The sequence below is a fragment of the Cryptomeria japonica genome, chromosome 1 (genome assembly GCF_030272615.1).
Source record: "Cryptomeria japonica chromosome 1, Sugi_1.0, whole genome shotgun sequence".
Lineage (NCBI taxonomy): Eukaryota > Viridiplantae > Streptophyta > Pinopsida > Cupressales > Cupressaceae > Cryptomeria > Cryptomeria japonica.
The window spans coordinates 145526655-145552641 of record NC_081405.1 but is presented as its reverse complement, the minus strand read 5'-3'; positions in this window follow the sequence as shown (position 1 = coordinate 145552641).

Genomic DNA, 25987 nt, shown 5'->3' with positions numbered 1-25987 from the left:
CGATGATGTGGATGATGTTGTTGGTTTGCATTTGACAGAAAAGCTTGCTCGCGGTTAACATTTTCTTGGCCGTTGTCACCGCGATGTGACGGTTACATCGGGCGAAGCGGTTAACATACCGTCGGCCAGGAGGTTTATGTTTTTGGTGACCGCCAGTTTTGATTTTATTTTTTTGAATGGCCACGCCACTTACTTTTTTTGGGTAATCTGCTTTATTGCATCCACGAGTTGACTAACATCGGCGGTCACGTGTTATGGGCACAATTTTCAATTAATTTTTTTTAAAATTTTGAATGAAAACTCGATTTCGTGAAAAATAAAAAATATATATTTTTCAGGAGCTACATGGAGAACGCAATGTTGGAGGCAAAATAACATATTAGATGGTGTAAATTCATGTCAATCGTGGCATGACAATGTACCTGGTTGACTCACTGAGCGAAAGAGTTGCGCTTCAATTTTAGTTATAGGTATGCATTGTCAAAATATATGTGGCTCTGAAGGGGAGGACAAAAGTTGACCGCATGCATAACGTGAGTTGTCTGGGTATATTGTTATCACCTGTTAACACACAGGTTTTTTCATGCACAGGGGGGTGGTATGATTGAAGATTGTTGTGTAAGGTTATGGTGGCATTGGTAAATTAAAACCCTAACAGATAACGATATCTTTATGATCCCTTCGTCAATATTGTGTTTTCGATTGTAATTTTTTATATCATTTTTGTATCATAGAAGTGGTTGTGAGTGTGGCCTCAGGAGGTGTCAAGAGTACAATAATTTGTGTGGAGGCTTAGGCGGCTACAGTAATTTCAAACCCTAAGACATTCAATAAATTTTTTTTTATTTGTTGTGTCATTTTGTGTTCTATCTATGAAAATTAGGCATCATTTTGTAGCATGGTTGTGTCAGGATACCAATGTTCCATGTTTGTGGTTTGGTGGAGTGAAGAAGATCTACAAGATTTTAAAGGTATGTATATTTCCATAATTATATGTGTCAGTTTTCCATAGTGAGCATAGATATTAAAGATGAAATACTCATTCTTATACATGCACATTAAAAGCTAGAAAAAACTAAACAATCATCGATGTGTGTGTGTGTGTGTGTGTGTGTGTGTGTGTGTGTGTGTGTGTGTGCGTATATTGCTTCATATTCATATATATATATATATGGGTTTGGAGTGTGTGCGTATATTGCTTCATATTCATATATATATATATATGGGTTTGGCAGGCCACGTATATTTTGGTTCATTGTTGAAGGGCATCCAATTTTTGAAGGCTTGATTTTTGATGGCTCATTGTTGAGGGCTGACTTTGGGGATTTTGTTGAAAACCTTCAGGGTTTGCATTGTTTGTTTGTGGTTTGGCATGTGCTAGTATATATATATGTCAGTATGAATAAATATACACACAAACACACACACACACACACAAAAAAAAAAAAAACATGTCCTCTGCAATACAGAGGAAAATGACAAAATAAAATATAGATAAAAGAAACAATGGAAATATTATGCTTTGATTCCATTATTCTTAGGTGCTCATTAGATTAAAAAAATAAAACCTAACCCTAGTGGTCTCTAACCCTAACGCGACAGTATGCGTCTATTCTGGCTCCAAAACAGGCAAATATTCGACATAGGCTGAATCTATTCTGGCTACATATAGAGGAAAATAAGAAACACAAACAAACAATGCAAACCTTGATGATTTTAAACAAAATCCAAACCAAAATAGGAAAAATACAAGTTATAGAGGCGGATTTCAACATACCCCAAGCCACAACATGACACAGAAAACTGCAATCCCATAAATCCTCTTTCAACAATGAGCCAGAATAGACGCAAGTTGCTTCAACAAGGAGCTCTTCAACAATAATGTTTTTTCTTTTGCGCATTAGTCTTACTTTTTCCATGTTAGGTAGATTAAAAAGGTGCCATGTTTTCCATCATCAAACAAACAACAAATCAACTCCTAATTGTTAGCAAACAGCAGATCAACTCCTAAACAAGAGCAGGTCACACACAGTCAAGAAATGGTTGCATCAACCAGTCAACAACCTGATTTTGAGGAGTCTGTTTGCATAAAAATGCAAACCATAACATGTGAGTGAGGTCAAGACCAAGTAAAAGAATCTCAAATTGAAACAAAACATTTTACCTCTCTTTCTCTTTCATGTAGCTATTAGGTGCCTGCCACTTGTATTTGCATATATATTTATTCTCGGACATGTATGTTGATGCATGTCATTGGTATGATAGGTCCTTTTTGGAGCTAGAATAGATGCATCTCATGTATGTCGATTCATGTCGTTGGTACAATCTCATTTTGAAGCCAAAATAGACATGTCTGACACAAGTTGGAAGCACCTAATCTCACTCGAAAAACTACAGAATAAACATATATGTAAATATTTTGTGGGAGGCTATGTGTATTGTGGCTCGATAGCAGACCTATCGTACCAATGACATGCATCAAAATACATTTCCAAGACATCCATTCCATGCCAACTTGTCATGGCACTTGGACCCATGGTATGTGATGTGGAGTTGTTGTCGAGTTCTCAGTTTCACTCCTCAGGGCCCACGCAAAATTATATGGACATGTCAGAGGATGGCTGTGACATATTTTGTTGTTATTGTCGGTTTATTGTGTATAACATGCACATTAAAAGCTTGCAAATGAAGGAATCACATTCAGATGCCATCCCAACAGGAAGAAGAGGCCACAGGCTGCAAAACTTGGGACGTTTGTCAAAGAAAAGACTAGCACGAAACTCAAGTTACTCTTGAAGTGGGACGCCTCTATTGTGGTTGCAAAAAATAGTATGGGGGGACTAACACCCCATGTTTGTGGTAGGTTTTTAATCGTAGGTTTTGCATTTGATGGCTGCTTTTGTCTAACACGACGTTGTTAGTCTGTATGATTTGTCTATTTTGGAGCCAGAATAGACACAACCTCTCGAACCATTGTTCATGTACGGTTTGTGATTTGATGCAGCTAATAGTGGTAAAGCCAAAGGCTAACACGTGATGAAATTTACAATTGGAGTTGGAGTTAGTCAATAACAAGGCTTAAGAATAGACAAATGCTACTTCATGTTAGTGACATGTTATTTAATTGCAGCCATTGAATGTAAAATATAGTGTAAAATGTGTGACTAAGCTACGTGTTAGTCGGACCATACCGTTGATTTTGAGTCGGAATAGAGGCATCTGTCCTTGAGCATATAACAATAGTACAAAAATAGGTGGCTGATATAGACAACTCTGGCACTATGGCAAATTGACACATATAATTTAGGTGATATAAATTACTTAATGGTAGTTTATATTGAATGTTAAACTACATTTTCATATATGAACATGTAGGTTCCTTTTATGTCTTTTGAAATGCATTTACTTCCCAATGTAGACTACCACTAACATTAGTTATCCATGCAGGTTGTTGATTTTCAAGGACTATTGAGCAGTCCCCCGGCAAATGTCTAGACGTTCCCAGGTTGTTTCTCTCTCTCCCTTCTTTAATACTACTTGTACAGTAACATTTATCCCCTTATTAATAATCTTTGGGCTTGTGCAACTTTTTGAAAGGGGCTTGTTTTTTATTAATGAACAAGTAGGTTTTGAAGGGGCCCCGAAACCCTTTACAAGCAAGACTTAAACAACAAAGCCACAAGAAATAGAGAGGAACAGAACTAAAAAGAAAAAACCAATGGAAAACCGAAGAAAACCCACAAAAGCCCCAAAAAGCTAGCAGGCCATTCAAGAATCAGATTTTTTCTAGGCCTTTAGCCAGGGTGCTGCTGATTTCTTGTAGCTCTTTGATGTTTTCTTTGAAGTTGGGTGGGTCCTTAGCAGCAGCAGCCACAACTTTCTTGATACTGGCTCTGGTTCTCTTCGCAGTCCTGCCCACTAGGGTAGTATCACCACTTCCAGTCTGGATGGTCTCCTCCTCCAGGTCAAGATCCACAACTAGTTTAGGAGTATGGTCAAAGACCTTGGCAATGTCCTCTAGGTAATTGGTAACAGCAGAGAGGATACTTGGGATAACTCCCATCAAATTTTTCATCGCTTCTTTTCCCTCCTCCAGCAATTTTACCTTGTTCTCCATTTCCTGTTTCCAATTAATATGCTCTTTGTTCTCATCCTCCCTTTTTTTTATCCAAATTTATCCCTTTCTTCTCTAGGTTTTTCAGGGTTTCGTAGGTCCATCTATTGAAATCCATTCTAGCCTCCGAGAGCTTCTTGAGATTATCTAGGATAAGCCCCTCACCAGCACTTTCCTTGTCCTTGCTATCCCATTCCTTAGTCAGGTCCTTCTTAGAGTCTTTGTTTATTTCCTTCTTAGAATTAACTTCAGTTTCCTCATTATCCTTGGGAGTCGTTTCTTCCATCAAATGGTTATTGTCCTTACCAGGGTGATCACTTGGAATAGGGCTATCTTGACCAGGCTCAAAATCTCCACTTTCTTCCTCATTGCCCAACTCCTCTTCTTTCCAGTTGTCTTCACTGTTAGATTTGTTAGTCTCCATACCACTGCTTTCCTTGACAATGTCCTCAGTTTCCAACTCGAGGGCACTTTTCCTTTTCTTGTTGGATGATGCCTTCTCCTTGCTAGTATCTCCCTCTTCCATCCTCCTTTTACCCAGGGAAGCAAAAATCCACTTATTTTCCTATAGAGCAAGGATTTTTCAATGCTCATAGATGAGCAACAGGAGACCGGAGTGGAGAATCAGGCTGGAAGAGTTAGTCCTGTGTTTGTTCAGGGACCTGGAGAGGGACTGAAATAGGTAGTATGGTAGAGACACTTTTTTGTCGTGTCTGAAATGGTTTAAGAGCATGAAGTGGTAGGTGTGGGCCCTGGAGAAATGACCTTCAATCGTAATATACTCCATGATTGCATTCAAGACCCAATCCCACAACTTCTTGATGTTTGCAGATTCGTAGTAGCCCCCGGTAACCTTGCCTATTTTGGCCCGCTCTTTCTCTTTCCGTGGGAACAGGGTGACCGCATTGTTGGAGACCTTGAGGTCTTGAAAGAAGTTAAGCCTAGTGTGGGGCATTCCAGTCATAGTTGAAATAAGCCTAGCGTCCAACTTAAATTTAACTCCATAAAGTTTAAAAGAGCCATTAGACCAGTTTTCAGAAATCTTGGAAACGGCTAAGTTAACCTACCTTTGTCATAGTCCTCAAGCTTTTCCATGAAGCTGGTAAGAGAGCCCTTCTCCAGCTTCACCCAGACTTTAGGCATTTCTTTCTAGGTCAACGTGCTATCAAGTTCTTCGCATCTTAGATCTCCTCCCACTTTCGAATACAGGCTATCTGCTCTATTTCTCTGCAAATTGAGACCTTCTTTCCTGATGCTACTCAAATTTTTGCACTGAGTAACCCAAAAAGCATGCGGCGATTTATTGGAGATAGTAGGAGTTCTGCCGCAGTGCTAGGTAATGATAGCCTTTCCAGCAAGGCGTAAATGATGCTTTTTACTTGTCATGATTTAATTATCCTTCTCTCCATGTATAATGGTCCTTTCTGAGGATCTCTTTAATATTTGAATTGAGATCATCCTCATGCCAAATCATTTGAGCATCAAAGTTAACTCCAGTATTCGCTAAATAGTCAACAACACTATTTTTCTCTCTGAAGGCATGTTGTACAATAATTTCTTTAAAACTGGCGATGATCTCTCTAGCTTTCATGATGATATTCTCAATAGATCAAGAAGGCTTTGATTCCCCCTTTAAGCACTTAATAATATTAAGTGAATCCCCCTCAAGCCATATTTTATCATAATTGAGATTTTTTGCTATAATTAAGGTATTCAAGGCAGCAGAGGCTTCAGCAAAATGGCTAGTTTGATTCCCCAGAGGACCAGCCACCGCCTTAAGACAACTTCCAACAAAATTCCTGATAATGCCCCCATATCCAGCTTTACCCGGATTTCCTTTAGAAGCCCCATTGAAGTTGGCCTTAATCCATCCCTGCGAGGGGAAACAGCAGACAAGACCTTCTCTACCTTTCTCCTTGCTAGTAGTGGTAATAGAAAGATTCCATCTGTCTTTGAAATCATCTTTAGTAGCAAGTCCATGATCAGTACCATAGAGGCATTCAAAAATACTCCTAAAGATTTTATCTACAACCACTTCAGGAATAGCCCTTTTATCTCTAAAAATCTTGTTGTTGCGCTCTTTCCATATATTCTAGATAACAAGTGGTAGAGTGAGTCTCCAGGTCTCCACAATTTTAGGATTAGAGTTAGGACAATACCATTGAAGCCAAGTGTCACCGAGATAGTGCCATTGAAAGGGGCTTGTTATATATATATAGTTTGTTGTATATAATTTTTTATGCAATACAAATGCATGTATATTTTTCAGTTCTTAATCATGTAATATTAATGTGCTTACTTTTATTGAATTTGATAATGATGAAAATGAACAATGCAATTGGCTGATGCCTTATATTGTATGCTATAGATCCACCATATTCGACAATAAGATATAATTTTCCAACCTGAATGCAGTATGATTGTTATTTATGGATCTTTGAGTCATGAAACTAGCGTTCAATATATGAACCAAAAATCCTGATTCTTGCAAACTATGTGTTATAAATTTGGATATATTATGTTGATTTGCATGAGAGTGTTTATGTTCATCCCAGTGTATTTGTATATCTAGAATATTGATGTTCATGTTGTTTGAGAAGTACATGTGTTCAATGATCCAACTCTGATTTGAAATGTTATTTGGGGTTCTATTTCAGATGTCTCCGGTTGGCATGACGAACTCCTCACATGTCTATCCTTAACAGTGTTTTTTTTTTCTTTCTTTTCATAACTTAAGACTATGTTTTTAATAAATAATAATATTCCCATATCAACAAAGAGATGGAAGCTTTCGAATAGATACTTGTTTCAAAAGACATGTGTCCTTGGAATAATGAATTGGAGGTCTTTGTACCCATTAATTATCGTCAAAGACTTTGTTAATGATAATGAATTCCTATGTATTCTCTGACATAGATTTACCATCTTGATTGCTGCAAACTCATTTTACACCATTGATTTTGCAATTAGTGGCTGCAATTGACTAACTAGTTGCTAACACGTTGTAGGAAAGGTCCATTTTGGAGCCAAAATAGACGTAGCGGATGCGTTAAGCGTTTTTTGCATCCTTCTTTATAAATCCTTAACAAAGTCTAGTTATTGTGTTGTATTTTGGATGCGGAGAACATAGGAAGCCTTTTTAACAGCATTGGCGATGGATCATAGTCATTATTTCATTGTAATTGCAACAAAATATGTTCTACAATGGAATGACAAGGATAGTTTATGACTAAACCGTTATCTGGGTTGTACATAACACAACAACATGCTAACTTTGTATTGCAATGTGGGAATAACTGGTTGTGTATTGGTTGTGTCATTTGTGGTGAATGTGTGGTGTTATTGATAGTGTGAATAATATGAAGTGCATTTTTTTTTATTTTAGTTCAATCATGTCAATTGCTGATCTTGATTATGGGTTACTGGAGCTAAAGGCAGATGATCTCCTTGGAGTTGGCTGCATTTGCTTCCCAGTGACACGTGACATTGACCTGCCTCTAAGATAAGTAGTTTTAATGGATTATGCAACTTGTAGTATTGCTTGGTTTTGTCACTGTTTAATGCTTGTGACTGGAGAACCAATTTGTACAGCCAGGAGAGAGTTGGGATTTCATATGCGGGACCAGTTTGGCATTCATATTTGAAAGATTCAGGAGTTGGGCTTTCATATCTAGGAGTAGTTGAGGATTCAAATTCGAAAGAGTTGGGCTTTCAGATGCACAACTAGTTGGAGATTCAAATTTGAAAGAGTCAGGAGTTGGGCTTTTGCATCCAGGACTAGTTGAGGATTCAAATCCAAAAGAGTCAGGAGTTGGGATTTTAGATGCATGAAAAGTTGGGGATTCAAAACTGAAAGATTCAGGAGTTGGGTTTTCACATCTAGGACTAGTTGAGGATTCAAATCTGAAAGAGTCAAGAGTTGGGCTTTCAAATGTGGGACTAGTTGGCGATCCAAATCTGAAAGAGTCAAGAGATGGGCCTTCAGGTCAGGGACTAGTTGGGGATTCCAATTTGAATGAGTCATGAGTCGGGTCTCCAATTTTGAACCCATTGTCAAGTCAACTTCTTAGTGACTACACAACCACACTGGTAATTATTTATCATTGCATTATATTTTTTTTCCATCATTGCATGGCATGGTTGCTAGAAGTTGGTATTGATAAGCGGAAATGTAGATATATACATGGGCATAAAATGCATCGATGATGTGTGTTATTTTATTGAACAACATTATGATAGCAGATTTGCTGGTGAGGAAGATGAGGCCATTGGAAATGTAGATGAGGGCAATTATACTAATACTCCAGGTGGTGAGAGTGAAAAAGGGGATGTTTGTAGCAAGTACGAGGTGAGCATAGAGTAGGAGACTGAATGACAATGTGATTCTATTAGCTCTCACGAACAAGAACAAGGAGGAGGGGAAAGTAACAAGGAGGTCCACTATTAGTCATTATATATTGGATTATCTTTATAATGCTTGATTAGTGAAAAATTGAATGTGACTTTGTCTCTGTTGGATGTGTGCAACAACAAGCCGATCACAAAAGAGAATTTATTAATGGCAGTTTGCACTACTTTTGTCTCATCCATTATTGTTCCAAAAATGGAGGCCGTCTGTTTTGGGATCTGGGGAGGCTTAATATGTATAGAGCTAGAGAATATCAACTTCCATTATTAGGGATTGCACGACGCAATCCTCAACCTGTGGTAGTGGACAATGCAGCGTAGATCATACAAAGAAATCGCTGATGCACTTGAAAAAGAGGGAGTCTAATATCAAATACCAAATGGGTGTACGATAAAATATGCAAAAAAAAACGTGTCAGCGACTGGGTGTGAATGAAATATGGCAAGAAAACATGTGATGAGCTTCTTACCGAAGGGAAGGAAGAGATAAAGGAAGCAATACGAGTGTACAACAACAATCCGGTTAGGGAGGCGAGAAGGAAGAAGGTTTTAGAGTTACTAGAAAGAAAGAATATTGCAACAGAGGTTATGTTTAGTGATCGTATTGTTTTGTAGTTTACTAAATTCCTTTCAACATGTGAAGAATGACTTATTGACCTATCCTATCCTGGTGCCCAGATTTTAAGTGACAGTGTAGGCCATGGCGAGGAGGTTCTGGCATCGAAGGCTAATCGCGAAACAAACGTGCCAGTGAATGAGGTTGCATCTATTTCATTGGGGAAGCAAAAAAAAAGAATGTTGTGGAAAAAACAAGGGTGACTTCAGATGTTGAAATAAATGTAGGGGTACCTGTTTTGTCGGGGAAGCAAAAAATTAAGAATGTTGCGGAAAAAACAAGGTGGATTTCACATCCTGAAACAAATGTGCCAGTCAATGAGCCTACATGTGATTCATCAAAGAAGCAAGAAAAGAAGAATGCCACAGAAAAAATAAATCGGACTTTAGATGGGGCAACACATTTGTCATCGAAGGTGACTATCTATTGGCCTGTCCATTTGTGTGTTTTCATTGCATGGTATGCTTTGCACTCCATTGTGTAGTATGTTGACTATTTCATCCATGCCATTGTAGGCTGATTTTGATGGTGTCTGTGGAGGGAGCATGGACTGTCCCATGGTATTGGATGATACAAAAAGTAGTAGCCTCGAGGATACATCGAATGAAAAATTAAGTGCATGCATTGGCGAGAAGATTGCAGAGTAGTCTCCTAAGTTGGGGAAGACGATGGTTGATAGGAGTAAAGAACAATCAATGCAATTGCCTGATGACACCATGTGTACTGTTCCGTAAAAAAAAAGTCCAAAATATTGGACGTCTGTTAGGAGGAAGAAGGTGAAGGAGATGATGATTGAAAAACCGAGTGCATGCAGTGGCGAGATGATTGCAGAGTAGTCTCCTGAACTGGGGCAGAGGTTGGAGGATAGGTGCAAAGATGAACAGGTAATGTGGTGCCATTGTGTATGACATGTAGTGATATATCATCACATGGTGTGTTATACTATAGAGTAACTATTTTTGTATGCAGTCGGCGACATTATTGGATGAGAAACTTCTGAAGTCTATTTCGAGGGAGAAGCTAAAGGAGATGTTGAATGGAAATTTGAGTTCATGCATTCGCGAGAAGATTGTAGAGGAATCTACTCAATTGGGGTAGACATTGGAGGATAAGAGCAGAGATGAACAGGTATTGGGCTCTTATTTTTGATAACAGGTGGTGAAAGCAATGTTATACTAGAGAGAATTTTTTATAATGTGGTTTGTGTCCATTATATGTGTTCCTGTTATTGCCTTAGTCATGTAAAATTCATCGGCTTTTTTCTAGTAGTGTTTGTAGGTGTATGGGTTCAATGTGTACTTACACTCTTGTATAATGTGTCACATTTTGTAGCATAATCTGATAGAAGAAAGCATTGAGAAAGAGTCTGGGGGAAATGATGATGGATGTACAAATACAGAGCGTGACCATAATGGGGACAACGGGTCGGGAGAGACAGCTATTCTAGTACTATTGTATTGCATTTCCATGACTTGATTTGCCTATCTTTGATGGACATGTATAAATAATTTTCATTAAGTGACAGTGTTCACGCGTTACTGATGCAGGCAACCGTGGAAGACAAAGAAGAGTGCGTCAATGAAGATGCTCACACTGTTGTTGTTGGAGTTGAATTCCACCTACTAGTGGATGGGGCTGTGGTTGGGGAAGGCATTGTTGATGGCCTAGGGAAGGGTATAATGTGTCATGCTATTCTAGTCCCATGATATTGTGCTAAAGTTTGCATCGTCAAAGTCTTTCATGCAAATGCCTAGCTGCCTTTCCCAGGTCTTTTCGCTGATGTCTTGTCAGATTCTCTAAACTCGTGGGCGGTGTAGCCTATTGAAGACCTGATCTATTCCCCACCCATGGTAAGTTTCAAATATGACAAGATCCCTTCCTCTGTCTTCTCATTCCTTCATTTATCTTATTCCAATGGAATGAAATAGGAAACACTCATATGATGTCGTTTGTATGTCACAGGATAAAGTTGGGAAAAGTGTCCACCCACAAAAAGAGGATGTTAAACGTGGCCTTGTGATCAGACGGGTAAGTCAGAGGATATGATCACTTGGGATCACCCCTACCAAGTTGCATAAGAATGAGAAGAAGCATAAAGCATTTTATGGTGTTGTCAACTCCATTGCGCAATCCAGACAGTGGAGGCAATATTATTTTTCGATCATAGTTGTTGTTCCTCTTTCCTAATATTTAGAGCGAGATATAGTGGTGGAAGATCAGTCTTGATATACTATTCAAATGGGATTTGTAGATGTTTTATTCAGATGGGATTTGTAGATGTTAAATTGAGATGGATTTTACCTTACTATAGTTTAAACCCTCCCAATTATTGTTTACGTTTTAAATGAATTGTACTTTATTTTTAACCTTTCCTGCTATTTTAAGCAACATAACTGTAAAGGCTTGAATTGTTGGACTATTTCATGGTGATCCTGCACCATCAACTACCCTTTAATAAATTTAGAAACCTGTCTTTGGTGCGCAACATTTTTAATAATGATAGTGGATGGTACAATAAAGTCCATGATAGTCATTTATTGTTCAAGTTTTGTTGAAGGACTCTTACATATTGCATATGCATAGGTTTTGTTATTACATAGCAATAGGGTTCCTGTAACTCTTTTATGTATACAGATGAAGAAGAATGTTCGATTGAAATTATGAATAATGTGATATTTCCACTGTAGCTTATGACAATTCAATATACCAGTATTATTGTTTGTTTTTGAACACTGAATCTGAAATGAATTAACAACAAAAAAAGAACAAAAAAAAAATTAATTAAAATACACCAGACTTCCGTTATAGTTTCATGGTAGATGTGTAATAAGTTGGATGCAAGATGAGGAGTGGTGACTGATGGAGTTATCTTCCCAAAACATGGATTCCCAATTAGCAGGTAACCTGCCACCCAAGTGCCCAGTTTAGTGAACATGTCAACTTTAGTGAACACATTAACTTTTGTATTGTACATAATGTTATTCATGCAAAAAATGCAACAGGTAGCTATTCGTTTCGTGTTGGCATAAACTATTGTTCCCTACATTTTTCATGTTGTCTTGCCAACCTGTCTACTGATACATCTTTTTGGCATTGTTTGCAGGGATGGCAATGGAAAGAGCACGGATAGGAAAAAGAAAGGGTGTCAAAACATTTGTTCCATAGAGTGGAACGCCTGCTAAGAATTCAAAGGTGAATGGGGCGCTTGATGTTCTCACCTCCGACGGTGGTTTAGGGAAGTTTGCAAGACAACCACAACTTCCCTTTGCACACTGGAATGATGGGATGGACATAATAAAGTTTGACGCCATGCATGTAGAACGACTAATGCAGAAGGTCGAAATGGCCAACGTTGAAAATGAAAGGCTGAAGGGGATTGTTTTTTATCTTGAATGGAGATTCACTGAAGTGAAAAGGAGATGCACTAAACTCAATAAGAAATTCATTGAACTCAATAAGAAATACATGGAAATCAATAACAAGGTCATGGACTTGGACGATAAGAATACAGACCTTGAGCTAGAAGTGCGTAGTTTGCAGATGGTGAATGAGAGATAGGAGGTAGTGCATGAGGCGTGCACTAAAAATAGAAAAATCATAAGTGACCAGATGCACGACATGCTAGATGTTTGTGCACAATGCACTTAGTAATGGAAATAGAGGTACGTAGAGGTATTTGCCTCTGTAACTGATGAAGATGATGGGAATGATGTGCCTCCCCTTACTTCGACCACTCGGGGAAACAAAATTCATTTAGATACTCAACCTCTGCCTCCATAAGAGGCTTGTATTGTTACAAAATTTTTCTAGATGTATATTGCTGACTCCTGTTGAATAAAATGTCAGCAGTGGTGAAGACTGTTTGTAATCAGACATATTCTTTCATTTAAGAAAACACTTTGTATGCTTCATGAATGGTTATTTTCAATAAATGTGATTGACCGAAGTTTTTCTTTCTGGTTCTTTTCTTTGGGAGCCCTTCTTGAACCAATTGTAAATATATATATATATATATTAATAAAATATATTAAACTTGGTCTCAACACCTTTTCAAAATAAATAAATAAATAAATGTGATTGACTTCACTTAAACAACTTCCATGGTTAATGACTGGTTTCTTGTACACTTTTTCATGCAATCTGAATGGTTATATGTGGCTTTTCTACACGTCTTGTATGATGAATGGTTTTTGCATTTCTCTTAATGACTTCTGAATCAGTCTTGGTGAACCAAGGCAGGTGAATCTATACCTGAAACCTAAATCTATAGGTTAAAGGTTTTTATATAGTGGATTTAAAAGAACCAGTAATTGTATGATGGCAATTTTTCTTAACTTCCACCTACTTATAATAGTTGCTTATTGAAGACTGAAAAATGCTTATTTATAAATGATGGATAAACTGTTCTAGCTCCAAAACAGTAGTACGAATTGACTAACACGTGTGTTAGTCACGCGTTTTACACTATTGATTTTGCAATAAATGGCTATGATTGACTAACACATCACTATCACATTGTATGAAAGGTCTATTTTGGAGCCACAATAGCTTCAATTGTCTTTACCATGTCGTTTTATCCTGCGGAACGATGAAATAGGCTAACACATCGTGTTAGTCTATTTAGCTGTTTTGTGGGCCAAAAATGGCGGCCTGACAGTTCGCGACTCAGCAAAATAGAATAACATGCCCTACTAGTCTATTTCACCATGTCGCCGTGTTGAATAACCTATCGCTAACACATTATATGAAAGGTCTATTCAAGCCAGAAATCAACTAACACGACATGTTAGTTGATTTCTCCGTTTCGCATGGCAAAAGGAAATGGTGGCCAGCTAGTCCGCATATAAGCAAAATAGACTAACATGTCGTGTTAGTCTATTTGTGTTAGTCAATTTCACTGATTCAAGGACTGGCTGGCCAACATTTCCTTTTGCCACTCAAAATGATGAAATAGACTAACACACTGTGTTAGTCAATTTTGCAATTAACCACTACGATTGACTAACCTGTCGCTAACACGTTGTACGATGAAATTGACTAGCATGGCATGTTAGTCTATTTTTCCATGAGATAGTGATGTGGAATTGATGGGAAACCAACCAGCAAAAATGACTAACACTTCTCACATATATATGAAGTGTTACTTTGAATTTGAGTTTCTTTGTTTACAAAATACAAGTATAACTAACCTGCATGTTATACTCCACCTTATTCATGTGCTAAAGCTTAAATAGTTAAATATTCATTGATCTATATTTAAAATTTATGAAGAAGAATACTCATTAAGGGTTAAGTCTATTCTAGCTCCAAAACGGACCTTCCGTACAGCATGTTAGTGACAGGTTAGTCAATTGTAGCCGTTAATTGCAAAATTGATAGTGTAAAATGCGCGACTAACATGCACGTTAGTCAATCCGTACTATCATTTTCGAGCCAAAATAGATGCGTCAAAATAGACCTTTTGTACAACATGTTAGTGACGTGGTAATCAATTGTTGCCACTTATTGCAAAATCGACGGTGTAAAACGTGTGACTAACACGCATGTTAGTCAATTCGTACTGTCATTTTGGAGCTAGAATAGATGCGTCTGGTAAAGACAATTCGCGAATCAGCAAAATCGACTGACATGACGTCTTTTGCTCATTTGCAAACTACCTAGCCACCATTTCCTTTTGCCCCATGAAATGGTGAAATAGGCTAACATGTCATGTTAGACGATTTCGTTGATTCGCGGACTATATTTACCATGTTTGACAACTTTGTCGATAATTTGTACTATATATAATTTATGTTCAATTTTTAAGTTTCCTTGTTGATCACTTATGAAATTATTTTATACTATTTGCTAGTGTTATACACATAGTCTAGTGTTGTCTTCAATTATCTTGCCCCATTCCCTTTGATGACATGTAATGGATTGTTTATATTGTAACAATAATGCATTTCTAAAACCTAACCTCCTTAGTTAATTTTGTTGATCTATCTTAAACGAAACATTGACATACTTGCATCATCATGAAGGAGAGAAAATTGTCTTCAATCCAAGTATTCAAAATTGTATTATTATTGAAATCAATGCTATTCCTTTTAGAGTAGACTTAATGATATGACATGTTTAGAGAAAGGATTATATTTTTTAGATTATTTGCATTCCATATCTCATATCTTAATTTCATTGCATATCAAAATTGCATTATTATAGAAATCAATGCTATTCCTTTTAGGGTAGACTTAATGATATGACAGGTTTTGGACTTAATGATATGATAGGTTTTGAGAAAGGGTTATATTTATTAGATTATCTCCATTCCATATCTCACATCTTAGTTTCATTGTATATCAAAATTGCATTATTATAGAAATCAATGCTATTCCTCTTAGAGTAGACTTAATGCTATGATAGGCTACATCTATTCTGGCTCCAAAATGGACCTTTTGTAGAGCGTGTTAGTGATAGGTTAGTCAATCATAGCCGTTAATTACAAAATTGATGGTGTAAAATGTGACTAACACGTGTTAGTCAATTTGTACTGTCATTTTGGAGCCAAACTAGATGCGTCCGCTATGACATGTTTAGAGAAAGGATTATATTTATTAGATTTAAATTACCATATAAAGTGTATTGGTTTGTAGACATATAAAGTGTATAGAGACAAATATATAAATTGTAAACATAACTGACACAGACATATAAATCATAAACAATCAAGACAAACGACGTACAAAGATCGGCTATGTAACCATACAAATGAACTGTTTTATAAAAAGAGCATAGTCATATAGGAGCAGTTATACAATTTTAATGAGAGGACCTCCTCTGTGTTGGGAATCTACTCTGTATCCTCACAAACCTCGGTGTTGGCCGAGGACTACCATAACCCATGAAAATGTGAGTGTAGTCCATAATAAGGAGGTTCCATGGAAAGAATGTCGTGACATCCTTGATACTATCATCGGAGTATGGCACCAAGGACCATCCACATCTCCAATGGGGTCTGTCAGCACACATTATGTGAATCTGAGGGAGAGTGACTGGCCAGTACATAAGGGCAAAATACACTGGCCATAGTCACCTATACAAAGTGACCATCACTGGAGTCGACAATCTCGCAAACAACATCACGTCATCTATGTGGAGAGTGTACATATTGTCCTCAATATAATGTCTTCCCATTTGGATGGTCCACTCACTGACCCATTTGGGAGTTATCGTTCAGATAATATCTGCAACAAGGATATCCGGGAAGCACTAAAATAAGGCAGACTCCTTGTCGTTCTCTACCAACCTCTGTAGAAGTCTACAGATACATACGATAAGAGTGTTAGTAATATAACTATAGCATTCAATAAATGTAAGACATAAGAGTGTTAAGCACTAAAAAATGCAAGACATAATCACATCATAAGATTATTAATTATTTAACTAGAGCATTCAATAAATTGAAGACATAAAGCATAATACTGAAAAATTAAGTTGCATAAAACCTGCGCCTATTGCCCGACGTGTAAGTGAAAGCCATTTAGTGATAAAAAAGGGCAAAAAACAACAGACTTGTATACAAAGATACATTATAAAAGATGGTTAGGGACAATAATAGTAAACATTACAACACAACTACAATAAACAAAGTTGTTCCATATTACGCAACAGGTTGAATGAAGAATGGCTAAACATCAAGCACATATATAACATAGTTACAAACATAAAGCTTAATCTAAACAAATAATACCAAAATTAGTATCAGGGAGGATCATTCGGTGATCCCTGTCCATGGAAAAGACCATCAAAAGACAATCGTCGACAATGACTCCTATGGCTAGGTGTTGAGGGGGTGTCGAACACTATCACACATAAGTGTGGATCACTTTCACCGACTACAAGACATGACAACTAAATAAACACATGCAACATTCACATGTTTAGAAAACACTTACAGGTGACACTAGAGTACCAACCTGTATCAGACACAACCGATGCAGTGGCAAGGACATGTGGTTCCGATGCTTGCTCCAATTGCCTCTTTCCCATTCTCCTCCTAGAAGTCTCAAAGGGGAACTCAAAGGTGATAGGTTGCTGAACATCATGATAGATCTCACTCGTATTACTCTCCCTATGTTGCCATCGATTGCGACGATAGACCTGACTTGCACTGAACCAAGGCCGCATACGTTTGATGGTTGTATTGGCTGGGTCACTAGGGGGACTAAAATCAAATGTCATCGCATCGACATTGTGAAGATCAGCCATGAACCTATCCAGACAGCCTACAAATGCCATTAGTTTATCGCCTGAACTTGGAATTGTTTACGACAACATGTTTAACTTTTTGTTTGCTTCATTCCACATTACGGTGTCCACATCCTCTAAATTTGTATGTGCATTGGAAATGCTATCGACGACAGGTTCAAGTTTTGGTTTTTCATTAGTATTAGCAGATGTTGGAGTCAACATAGGAATAGGATCTATATGAAACAAGATCTTAGAGTGAAGTACACATCTTTTAAGTTATCAAAGATCAACATTCACAAACATCCACTTACCCAGAACACGTGAATCATAGAATGAATTGTTCATCATTGCAACAACCTTTAACGCATGCTTGCAGATGTTTCCTCGCAAACTCCATGGACATTCACAGATGTAGAAGTGATCCCCAAATTTCCTAACCACATACCAGTTGCACGAGGACTGACTTTTCACCCGATACCAACTAGGAGTAGTGTCGGCTAGAACACAATTGGCATCAGGAATTGTCTTTTCCCTCTCCATAGTAATTTGCAAATGTGTCAACCTATTGTTTTTGATAAATCGAAAATGCTGCAATTCTCTCTTATGTTGGTAGAATGGTTCCACTTTATAGACAAGTATTAAATACAAATTTTCCATCCTCCTCAAGCATGTCTTTTTATCATCTCTTAGGTGCAGCGACTTCAATTTTCCATGGTATGATTCGATGGCATTATTTGTGTCCTGGTTAGCTGAGTGAAATTCCTAAAGTTTTTCGCCCACATAGCTAGCCAAAAAAAAATTGAAAAAAAGAAATTAAAAATAGGAGTAGGATGTCAACTACCAAACGACAACCAAAATGGGTAAGAAGTCGTAAAGCCAAGTCAAATGTAATGTCCAACTCATCGATACGACCTTATCATTGACACCATGTGTTGTAGAAGTACTCTAGAAAATGTGGTTGATCACTAAATTTGGCAAAGAAAGTGTACAACTCCTCCATAGTGCTCTCTTCACTTTCATGCATTGCCATCATTATTGCCCCTAGACAGTGAAAAATGTCCACTTCTCTTTCCTTCGTTGCATACTTGTACACATTCTTCAACCATGCTCGATGCACGTGCCAAATACAAAGTATGACATGACATTCAAAAACACTCCTGTTAGGAACAAAACATTTAATTGAGTCGGGATCCTGCTCATTTGAAATAAAATGTAGACTAGCATATCATAATGTTTGATTTCATGTAGACAAACATTTCTCTCTTTCTCTTACTCTATCGCTTGAATCTCTACACTTGCATCATTCGTGATAAATGCATTGATCCTCCAATCAAGCCTCTCTTCATTTCCTCATCTCCGCAACTCCATCAACCACACATGGATATCCTCAATCTTGTTCCTCGATTCCATAGCCCATGCAACAGGAACCCCCAATTGTTGCTTGTCAAAGATGAGACACGAATATAATTTTTTTCATTTTAAACAACAAACAAGAAGATCATGACCATCCACAAATCAAATGGGCTGCATGAAAACTGGTTAAGTTCAAAGAGACTTACCCCATATTTGTTTGTTGCAAATATCAAATCCATTGAGATGATTGAGTCATGTGAGAATCAAACCATCATGTTAAGCATCCAAGACGTTTGTATTCCCATAATGAAAGGTTTGTCGGCACCTTGTGGCTACTAGAAAAAAAAGAAATTTGACTCATCTTGTTTTTTCCATTCTAAGATGCTAATGGCATCGTGCACATGCTTTCGTGGCCAAATAGAATGAACCCTCATTGCCACGTTCATAACATCCTTGCATGTGATGAATGAATCTCTCTTCTTCAACCTGTCATGAAAAATGGGATCATCAAAATGTCTATCCATAATAGCACCAATGCTCACATCCATCAGCAACAACCTCTCTATATATGCTTTGTATTCATTAGAAAGGTTTGGTGAAAATTGAGAGCATAGCTCATTGGTGGTATCATCCAAGCCATGACAAGCTTCACCATTCTTGTCTACATGCAATGGTTGCTTGAATATCAAGATGGCCACATCTGGCCTACCATATAACACTTTAACAATGAAATGGCATGTACAACCTCTTTTTTCTGATATGTTTGGGCATGCTTCTTATTCGGTGACTTTTTCCTATTGTCTTCTGGTCCATATGAACACCAATACCTTCAAAAGCAACTCTCCTATTATCAACAACAACTGTAATGTCATTAAACATAGACAAAGAATAGGAAAGAATGTGTCTACGAACTGGCTGTACATCTTTGTTGTATGCGTGTTGTGCACAACACTATTGTGCTCACTGTGCCGCTTTTAGAGGAATTGGGTTTCAACACCTTCGCACAACGATTCCCCTCTGATGAATGCATCCTATCTGCCGAGTGGAATTGATGTACAGAGGTCTATCACTGAATCATTTTCGACACAAATTGGCGTCCACTGAATATCCCTTGAACATAAATGTCGCAAACCTTCACCAGCATCTTGAACTTCCAATACCATAATGTCCTACCATTTTTGGTGTTTTCCCATTCTGGTCTAGTAAATATTGGACAAATATAGAGATATCATCAACAATAAACAGCCACAGTGATGATATCTTTAGTGTGATAGTGTTTTGAGATAGTGGTTGATGTCAAATGTGTTTGCCATGATATTGGTCACTTGGCACAAATGACTTCACAAAGCTACATTACTGTTAGGTTCGTCCTGTTAGCACATATTTTTACAAAATAGTTTTTTTCTATATATGGATGCTTTTAGTTTCATTATAAGAGAATTTATTGCTGGATTGTATGTATAGGTGATATGTTGCAGTATCTTCATGAAAAAGCATCACTTGTGCATATTCAAGGGAATGTTGAGTACTATGGCATTCTTGCAATCCTCATCTTGACAATTAGTTTTATTGTAGAAGTACTTTTCGAGGATCAACATAGAGAAGGGTTGTGAACATTTTTAGAGATGTTAGTGGTATGGGTGAAGCTACCTTTTAGTAAGGTTCTTAAAAGTTGCATCCATGGAAAAGGGCTTCTTTTGTTAAAAAATGCAAAATTCTCCTTATCAGCATAAGTTACCCCGATGAGATTTCCCAAGGAGGATGGTGTGTTGATCAGAGTAACTCATGCTGACGTTGTTTTCAAAAGCATGAGAAGCTAGAAAAAGTGCAACTAAGTGGAAACCCATCGGGGGGGTTATGGCGATTTTGTGACAAGAGACGGAGTCATCGGGATAACATGCACTATCAGCAATGAGGAAAAAATGTTATACTGATATCCGATCGGGTTATCGGTGGAACTCTTGCTGATAACTGACGAGGTGATGTATTCATAGTGATAAAATTGGTTTGTCGAGAGGTCCTAATTTATGTTACCCCAATACCTGATGCACCAAATAAATAAGGCGACTCTATCGGAAAGACTTTCTCCGATAAAGCAGTTCCAGTGAAGAAAGGAAGAAGACTCATCAGGATAACATACATTATCAGGGAGATGCGTATTGAGTTATCCCGACACCCGATAAGGAAGATGAGCTCGTCACAAGTGAAGTGACTACATCAGGAAAGAATACGTTGATAGACCAAAGCAGCCTGGTAAGGAGAAAAAGGTACAAAAAGACTCATTGGGATAACTGATGTCACCAAAGAAACATTTTTTTGAGTTGTGTCGATGCCCGATGGTCAAAATGCCATAGAGGGTGGGTCTATCGGGGAGACTATAACCATCAGAAGTAAGGAGAATAGGCTACGTCGATGCGCGATGAAGCAATTGGTGAAAGTCACACCGATCAATAGAAAGTTATACACCATGGGACCATCAGGTAAAGTATTAAGTGACTTATTCTGAAGTCCGAAGGAGTGAGTAGAGGGATAAACAGGAGGAGATTTCATCGGAGAGACATACCCCAATCTAACATAAAGAAAAGCTCACCACTTAAGAGGGAATGCAGATCCATCGGGATAAGTCAAGCCACAAGGAAAAAGGGGGAACAGTAGGGGTGAGATCTGATGGACTAGTAGGAATGACCTATGCTGATAGGCGAGACAAAAAGGTAATTGAAGGAACATAAAATTTGGATGGCACGAAGTAATTGAATTATCAGGTAGGGTTATGTCAAATAACCACTGGAATATTTGATAAGAAAACCACTATTAAATGCTCGAGATCAAGTGGATTTGATCCGCATGAAGCAAAATTGATGATTTTTGATCGTTAAAGACTCCCTCTAGCTGTTGCATATCCAACATAAAGAAAGAGTTCTCATGACAAAATTGTTCATAGTTTTTTCAGCCATCAACATTGAAGTTGCAGACAGGATGCACGAGTAATTTGATAATTCAAGCACTTAATCATGGAGGCTTCTAGTTTAGAAGGGAAGAGAAAGTTCATAGAGATTTCAGATACTTAGTCCACTAAAGCTAAAAAGATAAAGTCTGTGGAGGGTGTGTAGAAGCGAAAATTGAACCAAGACATGATTGACCAAATGCAGTCATTGGTGCTAAGTTGATGAGATCTTAAACCTATTTTCCACCCAATGATCAATTGGAAGATAAGTAAAAAGAGGTTGGAGATATCTAGACAACCATAAGGGGCCATGAATTGTTTCTATATCACTGTTTTAGGTGGAAAAAGGATATGCCATTGTCAAACCCTCAGATGACAAATTTGGGCAGATTGGTGGTCCCAATGTTTTTCTGAATCTTAGATTATTGGAATTGCTTACCTAGAAATACAACAAAGAAAAAAGATGCATCCAATTGTCTAATGGGGATCCATTCATCTAGATATCTCTCAGGACCATTCAGGAGATCTTTGGTATGACTTATGAGCCCTACATGCCCCTATCCTTTACAGACCTAGAAGGAGAGTATACCCAAATGGACACTGCTCACATAGTGTGGAAGTTAGTGATTCACAAGAAGGAGAAGGGACAACTTATAGAGAAGGATGGTCCTCCCTTTGAAATCATTATGTTCAGACAATACTTGCAATACACATACTAGGAATGCGACTAGGTCTGCAGGGAAGAAGTTCCTGATGTTACAAGGATAGGCCCATTGGTGTTAGCTGCAGACATTCAAATGCATGAGCCGAGGCCATTTGATTATGCAACTTACTTTGCAGAGAAGCTGCATGAAGAAATCTTGAGTTTGCAAACAAAGCCTAACCCTACCTTCAAATTTTACTCATTGCTAATTCATATGGATTTGTTTCATGGGTAGATGAAAGGTTTGTGGCCAAAAGAATTAAGGGTGACTCCCAAGAATGAAGAGGGATAGGACCAACCAATTCAATTATGGGTATCCTTGTGGGATTCAAGGTTCAACAAATCACACTATGTGTTGTTTGAAGAATATTTTGTCAAGCCCTTGTATAGATTCTTTGGAGTGGAATGTGATGGCTCTATCTCACCGAAGATTAAGATATTCTTGAGACCCCATGCTTTTGGAGACACTAGAGTCAACCACAATTGGGGTGACTGGTTTGTATGCCAGAATTTCACCTTTTTCAAGGTCTATGGTTTTGAGGGTGTTCCATATATGTTGACCATATTAGTTTCTAATAGGATTTCCTATTTAGAAATTGTTAGGAAGCTTAGCATGTCAAATGCCAAGCATTTAGCTAGTGCACACAAGCAGGTGTTTATGCTTGGCACTTTACATTTCAGAGATTTCACCATTGTCTCTACTAAGGCTTACGAAATGATAGAAAAGAAGCTGGTAGAGGAGTACAATCTGTATGGACACTAGGCTTGGAAGAATTATGATCTAGAGGGATACATCGACCATTGTAAGAAGAGCCAAAATCTGGGAGAGTATTTGCATATCCCCTTGGAGGCTGAAGATCTATTCAGAAATGAGGAACAAAATGAGGCTGCTGCGGTTTTGGAGGAATTGAACCAAATATTGGAAGAATGGAAGTAGAGGCTCCATGAAATAAGAGAGGAAAGAGATTTTGAGAGTGGGTCTGATGAGAATATAGCCGTATAGACCCTCTGAGCACTTGAGTTAGAAGAAGTGGCAGAGAGCCATGAGCAAGACATGGTGAGAATGAATGAAAATGCAGATGTAAGAATGGAAGAGCATGCTTCCTTTGTTGCAAATTAAGTTTTTGTACTGTCTAAAGAGTTCAAATCATTTTTGTATCACTACAAAGGGAAAACATTGAGGGAGAGCATCCCAAATGTTACCCCGAAGAATGAAGCAGAGATTCTTAAGAAATTGAAATAAGACATTGATGCAGAGGTGGCCATAATGACACCACAAAGAGGGAGACAACTTCTTACTGAGGTAGGTGTCATCTTGTTGCCAGGATGGGACTTAAGTGCCTCTTTCATTTTTGATAGTTTGTTGAATTCTGATAGAAAGGATGTAAAGTTAGATATATAGGGTGTAAATGATATTTTTATTGGATCAAGGTATGATCCAAAAGAAGAGGAAATGTTGCTCTGGGCCTTGTACCCTCCAAATAAGAGACCCAAAATTATAGATTTGGATAAGGTATTTGGGCATATGATGAAGATAAAAGTGGGAGAGGTTAATCCAATTGTCACCATAAATTTGGGGATTAACATTGCAAAACTGAAGAAGGCCCAAATGCAGTGGGTAGTGAAAGAGGGTCAAAAATATAAAAGTTTATATGAAGACTTGATGAGAGGTCATGGACATGAAGTGCCACAGATAGTAGATACTAGTGCTCAGTGGAAGAAGAAGTATGAGGAGCAGATGAAAGAGAACATCAAGTTAAGGAGGCAAATCCGAATTGCTAGGGTAGATTCTGCTTGTGTTCTATTGACTAATAGGTTTGAGCATTTATTGGAAATCCTTAGAGAATTCTGGGTGAATTGTAAGAAGACCATGGACAATATGGTTTCTCATAAAAGGATCTTGACGGGGCTGAAGGCACTATTGAAGGATAAGAATGCCAATGAGAAAATAGTTGAGAAGATCCAGAGAAGGTTGAAGAAACACAAGGCGTTTGGTGTAGATATTGAGCAAGAATTTACTGACTGCAAGGATATTGTTAGGTATGTTATACCAGATATTGTGGATGATGTAGAGAAGTTAAAAGAAAGAGGGATTTGGATTATAGAATGCTAGAATGTACTCAATGTATCCCTTGATGTTTCTCGGGCAGATATTTTGGACATGAAGGAAACAAGTGATCAGATGGAGAAGATGGTTACCATGGAGATCGATGTCAGAGATACCGTGTTCAACAACAACACTCATAAGGATAGAAAGTATGTGGAGCATATTCAAAAATGTAACACATTATTGCACGACCAAAATTGACTTCTTAGTTTGTAATTTTTCTTTATGTCTAGCAATTAGGTAGTTAGGTGTTAGGTTTTAGTTAAGTTTAGTCTAGCATGATGAAAGGGTATGTAATGAGTCATTTTTGTATCAAAAAGGGAGATAGATAGATAGATAGACATTTTCCGCCACTAGGTGGGCTGCAAGTATTATGTTTTAGAAAAGTCTAGTAGGAATGACAAGTTTAGTCTGTCCAAACCAATTGTATTGGAGTATTTTGTAAGTGCAGTTTTTGTATACATTCTTATTCGAGAAGTTTAATATACAATATTTCATGTCTTTATCTTCAGATCATTGTGTGTAATTTCATGTTTGACGAAACCATATGTCCTCTCGATAAATATTATTTTATTTTTTGTGATGTGCCATCACATGATGTGGTATTGAATGTATACAACACATAATGAAACCTTGACAATGATGATCTTATAATTGTCTCTTGAGTCATTAAGAATGGAATGAAAATTTGAAAATAGAAAATTACATACATATCATCATCTTGATTTACTAAATCTATATATGCCCGACATATATAAACTCTTAACCTATGCTAGACCCACTCATCAAATTCATGCAAATTTACTGATTATCAATGAAAAGGAATTAAGTATACTTAATTTTTCTCCTTGAGGAAAAAAACTAAGACATTCTCATAATTTGCCTTGCAAATTGTTTAACTAAACAATCCTAGATCATTTAATCAAAATGATAACAAGCATACAGACACAAAGACAACATAGATCCAGGATCATAAATGTTCTGATTGTATATTAATATTTTGTCATCAAAGTTTTACATAGACACAAAATGATCCTCCAAAATGCCAAAACAAAAGCCTGTATATATTTTGCCAAAGCTTTCATACAAAATTCTTGCGACCCCCTTCTAGGTAGTGCTGGTATCCACTTATAGAAAATAGGATGTGACAAGCTTTAGACTTCCCTAGAAAATATTCCTATCCTAACCATAATTCACCCAAAAAAGTTACATCAATTACAAAATATTGTAGCAGTAGGAGCACAACTAATTCTAAAAAGTATTCCTCTGCAAATCAAGTTGCCTATGAACTGCCACATATCGGGGCATCGGTGGGACCTTTCTCTACTTCTATTTTTTTCAAAATATATTTGGTTTCCCATATTTTGAATGTATCATCATCAGGCCACGAGAATTTAATGATTTTTTTCTTCAGTTTGTTCTAACTCTTCCATGATTTTGTCAACTGTTTAACTTCCTTCTCCAAAAAGCCTAAATGTGATTTTATTTTCTCAATTTCCTTAATAGTCTGA